Genomic DNA, 6,000 nt, shown 5'->3' on the forward strand with positions numbered 1-6,000 from the left:
AATAAAAAAAGAAAACAAAAACGCAACAAGTCTGCATGCAAGCCAAGTAAGCCGAAAGCTTAGAAAAGAAGTGAAGAGAGTTTGAAGTAAAGTTATTGTAGTTTTTGTAATTATTGTACGTACCTAGAAAGCCACGTAATATGTGCAAAAAAGCCAAGAGAAACAAATTTCAAATATCACGAGCAGATAAATTTATAAGCGCCTAAAATAGACCAAAACTAAAACTAGTATTGCCAGTACAAAACTATGCAGTGAATGCCTGGCTGTTCACGTAGTCTACTTTTAGGTGACCACTTTTCAAAAGTGTACTCAATGTAAAATCGTACAAACCTTAAACGCAACAACTAACTATTGCAACAGAATATATTCGTATGTAGTATAAAAAATATAAAGATATATAGTGCGCAAGAAACTTCCCTCATAAAATATATATATGTCTGTATATTTACTTTTAATTTAATGTAACAACATAATAACGTGCTGCAATACATAGATAAGGCAATGAAAACTTGTGTGTAGACATTTTGAGATCATTACCGCACAGATGAGTTCTCTAAGTAAGCGCACCGAACAATTTGTGTATTTCGGAATATTTTTAAAATATTTTTTACTGTCTCCGGATAATGTGACGCTATAATTGTTAAATATTTTAATATATATGTATTTGAAATAATATAAAATAATTGTTTGAAAATTAATAACAGAATAATAAAAAAATAATAATTTCATAAAAAAATAATTGATTTTTTACTTTTGGGTTCTTAACTGTTTAGCAGAAAAAAGCTTAGAAAAATACGAGATGTGTTCAAAAAGTATAGCGCATTTTGAATTTTCGCAGTTTACTTTTATTCGAATTTCGATTTTTTTGTGGCGATATGTTGGTACTATGTCTCTCACTCATGCCAACGAGTTCGGCCATTTTGAATGTTTAGTTAATTGTTAGCAGCTGCTTTGCTCGCACCTGTTTTGGCTCGTCTTCGATTTTTACCTATTCAAAAAGATGGATCAAAGAACCTGTATGAAATTTTCTGTAAAACACGAAATTAAGTACGGGGATACATTACGAATGTTGAATGTGTTATACGAAGAAGCTACTTTGGACCGAAGCAACATTTATGGGCGGTACAAAATGTTCTCAGAAGGCCGAGAAGATGTGAACGACGAAAAGAGTGACGGATGCCCGAGCACTTCAACAACAGACGAAAAAATAAATCAGATGAAGAAAATGATATTGGCCAATCGTCAAATTACCGTTAGAGAAGTTGCTGAGGGTGTAGACATATCGATTGGCTCATGCCATGCAATTTTTATGAATGATTTGGGCATGAGAAGGGTCACCGCAAAATTCGTACCAAAACTGCTCAATTTCGACCAAAAGCAGCATCACATGAACATTGCTAATGAGATGTTGGCCTCGGTCCGCGACGACCTAAATTTGCTCCAGAGGGTCATAGCTGGTGACGAATCGTGGGTTTATGGTTATGACGTGGAAACCAAAGCTCAACCATCTCAATGAAAGCTGCCGCACGAACCAAGACCGAAAAAAGCTCGCCCAGTTCGGTCGAATGTAAAAGTTTTGCTTACTGTTTTCTTCGATAGCAAGGACGTTGTGCATCATGAGTTCTTGCCACAGGGTAAAACGTTCAATAAGTTGTGCTCAATTCGCGCGAAGCAATCCGCCAGAAACGCCCGGATTTGTGGAAGAAAAAAATTGGCTCTTGCATCACGATAACGTCCCTGCTCACACATCGTTGCTTGTGCGCAAGTCGCCAAAGTGTGGCCAAAAACAACACACTTATGATGCCACAACCATCGTATTGCCCAAATCTGGCCCCCTGTGACTTTTTCTTGTTCCCGAAACTGAAGAGGTCCATGAAAGGACGACGCTACGATTGACAACATAAAGACGATCGATGCCGGAGGAGCTGAACAAGATAAAAGAAATGATTTTTTGAAGTGCTTCGAAGATTGGAAAAAACGTTGGCACAAGTGCATAATATCTCATGGAGATTACTTTGAAGGGACAAGATAGATATTAATGAGTAAATAAAAAATTAAAAAAAAACATCCCTGATACTTTTTGAACACACCTCGTACAAAGGCGAATGTGGTAAGAGGATGGGATTTTTTTTATGGTTTTTTTTTTGAGATACAAGGTTATCTTCCCGTGTAGGGAAGAGTGAACACTAACCCAACATGGATAAATGATGACTCACAAAAATGGTGCACAGATGGTTCCAAAACGCTCCAAGGAGGAGGAGCAGGAATAGTGGGGCCAAGAGCACACAAATCCCTAACACTAAGTGCTGATAAAACCATTTTTCCAGGCGGAGCTCTTCGCCATAATGGAAACAGTGGAAATCATATCCAAAAGAGTGTTCGGAAAGTGAACCTTGAATAGCTTCACATTCAAGTCAAAAGTTTTAATAGACTGTAACAATGCACTCAACAAACTGGCCACTCATATTCAGGTCTCATTGATTTGGGTACCAGGACATGAGGGACACAAAGGAAACGAGAAGGCCGATTTTTATGCCAAAAAAGGGGCAGAAGGGATTTCGGATTTAACAAAAATAATATAAAACAGGAACCCAAAACATGGATCTAAACTAAAATCAGTGAACACTGGAACGGTACAAGCGGCTTTAATCACTCCAAAAAGTTTTTGAAATTCAATACCAACAGAGCAAAACCAGCTCTTACCCTAGATAAAAAGGGCCTCAGATTACTCTGTGGAGGTCATTTTGTCTGTAATAACCCCTTTAACACAATAGGACTATCTAGTACAAGATTATACAGGCTCTGCTGGGATGAAAAGGAGTCTATGAAACACTTAATCACCAACTGTGGGGCATTAGGCCACAGGAGATACAAAATCCTAGGCTCGTACCTACTAGAGGAGGAAGACCAACAATTGCTGCCTCCAAAGGAGCTGGTTTGATTCCTCGGTATACTAAATAATTACGATTAAGTAATTAGGGGCACACAATGGATCAATCTGGACGCAGTGCATAAAGGCCTTCCCCTAACCCGTTCAACCATTACCATTACCAAGATAGGGGTCAATTGCCCCCGCACTAACAGAGACCGTCGTCTACTGCGTCGAGCTGTGTGGCCACTAAAACATTCCCTTCACCCACGTGTTCAGAGTAAGATTGTTAACTGCTTAGTTTATGGACAAGTTGACAAAGTATCTCCTTATTCTTTTGTTACTTCGTCTGGTGTACCTCAGGGTAGTGTTCTAGTTCCGCTACTATTGATCATCTTCATTTAAGACATTTCTCCTTGTTTTGCATTATGTAATTTTCTTCGCAATGTTGGCCTTTATGCGTCGAAATAGTTATTGATCCCATTTGGTTCTATCGCTCTCGATGCTTGTTGTTATAGTGGTTGAGTACTCCTGCTGAAATATTCGTAATTAGCGACTAGCGCCGTTTTACTACCACTGTTCTCGAGTGATGATGTCTTCCTTTTTTTGTTTTTTAAGACATTCCATTTCGTCTGAAATTTTATTAAATTGCTGTAAGAAGGGCTTGCCGAAAGAGCGAAGTCGTGCGACATATGTTCCTATGACCGGGAACCCTTTCTGCACTACAAACCTAACTTGGATGAAATGGAGTTGGAATCTAAGGCCTTAATAGCTGCTTGACTGTCTGAAAAAATAGCTACTCTTGCACTAATTTCTTTGTAGTAGTTTCGTGATTTGCATGCTTCTCTGATTGCTAATAGTTCTGGCTGGAACACGCTAGCATAGTCAGGAATTCAGATTGATTTGGATATATTGAGCGGCTCCGAACAGAGGCCAACTCTAGCACCACAGTTAATCTTAGAACCATCGGTATAGATTTCAATATCGTGTCTTCCAATCACCTTCCCTTTACTCCATTCGAATTTTGGTGGAAAACGTACTGTAAAGTCTTTCTTGAAGTTAAGGTCGGGGACTGTGTAGTCTGATCTGGTTTTGAGCAGTGATCCTATAGGAGGATCTTATTGTCTTGCTGTATGTCTCTGAGTCTCACCGAGTTGCAAGTAGCGATTGTGTTTATATGTAAGTCTGATGGTAATAGATGTGTTAGTACATTGAACGCTTTAGTAAGACTGGTGCTTAGCGCTCTTGTGGTTAAGATACACGCTGTTCTTTGTCTCTTGTTCAGCTTGGTTTTGGTTGTATTTCTTTTCTATTTCGGGCCACCAGACTAATGCCGCATAAGTTAGTATTGGCCTTACAAACCACCAACACGCTTACGTAGAGTGCGAACTGAAGAAAATATCGCAGCTGTATCGGCCAGTGTTAATGATGACCATCAGTTATCAATTCGTCGCCGTTCGCAGCAATTGGGCCTCTGTTACTCAACAACGTGGAAAATTTCGCAAAGAATTTAGGTGTGAAGCCCTTCAAAATACAGCTCTTGCAAGAATTGAAGCCGAAGGACCTACCGCAACGCAGAAATTTTGGTTTATCGAAAAATTGTGTTCAGCGGCGAAGCTCATTTTTGGATCAATGGGTACGTAAATAAGCAGAATTGTCGATTTTGGAGTGAAAATCAGCCAGAAAAATAGCAAGAGCTACCAATGTATCCAGAAAAGGTCACAGCTTGGTGCGGTTTATGGGCTGGAGGTATCATTGGACCGTACTTCTTCAAAGATGCTGCTAATTGTAACGTAACTGTGAAATGATATCCAACTTTTTTTACCCAAAATGCAAGAGCTTGACTTGCGTGGCATGTGGTTTCAGCAAGACGGTGCCACATGCCACACAGCCCGCGTAACAATGGGCTTGTTGAGAGGCGAGTTCGGTGAACATTTTATTTCACGTTCGGGACCTGTCAATTGGCCACCCAGATCGTGCGGTATAACGCCTTTAGATTATTTTTTGTGGGGCTTTGTGAAAGCTCATATCTATTCAGACAAGCCTGCTTCAATTAATGCATTGGGAGACAACACTAAAGCATTTATATCTGAGATACCGGTCGAAACATTGGAAAAAGTATGCAAAAATTGGACTAAGCGGATGGACCATTTGAAGCGCGGTCGCGGAAATAATCTTCAAACATTAAATTATATGAACTGTATTATCGATTTAAATAAAAATTTCATGCATTTTTCTGAATTTTACGTGTGTTTTTTTGAAAAATTTGCTATAGCTCAAAAATCACCCTTCATCTATCTATCTAATACTGCGTAAGCGAGTGTTAGCATGTCGCTTATTATGACCCATTTTTAATAAAGCATGTCCGGTTATAATGACCGACATAGTACTTTATATTGCAAAGTACATATCATGTTGACACCTTCGGTAATGTTCGTTGATTCCCGACGACGTTCGGCACGTGGCTCGTTTTCGTTTTGAATCTCAGTGAGTAATTGACGCTTGAAGGTCACGCATAATTTTTCGTTTGTCGTTTGTGTTTATACGGTGAAAAGAATGTCATTTCAACGCCGTAAAGCATTTACGATTGAGGAGAAAGGTGCAATAATATGAAGATTAGAAAATGGAAAATCGCACTCGTCCCTCGCAAAGGAATTTGGCGTTGGTCATTCGACAATCTCAATGATTTTTAAAAACAACAACCGCATTAAGCAATCGTTCAATTCAAATGTTTTGAAACCGAAAAGGCTTTGAAAATCGCGACAAGAAAATGTTGATGAAGCACTAATTCAGTGAGAAACAAAAGAATACCTATAAGCGGCCCTATGCGACAAGAAAAGGCAAACGTTTTTGCCGCGCGTTTTGGTATTCTCGACTTCAATTGTTCTGCAAGCTGGATCAGTGGTTTTAAAGTTCCTCATAACATTGTGGCGGGAAAAATTGTCGGCAAATCTTCGTCTGCTGATCAACTACAAACTGGTCGAATCTACGAGCCCAGTTTTCTGATGATGACATAGTTATTTAATGCTGATGAAACTGGACTCTTTTACAAATTAATGCCGGAAAAAACATTAAAATTTAAAGGTGAGAATTGTAGTGGAGGCAAATTATTGAAAGATAGAATAACTGTC

Source organism: Anastrepha obliqua, chromosome 1, assembly GCF_027943255.1.
Source record: "Anastrepha obliqua isolate idAnaObli1 chromosome 1, idAnaObli1_1.0, whole genome shotgun sequence".
Taxonomy (NCBI): domain Eukaryota; kingdom Metazoa; phylum Arthropoda; class Insecta; order Diptera; family Tephritidae; genus Anastrepha; species Anastrepha obliqua.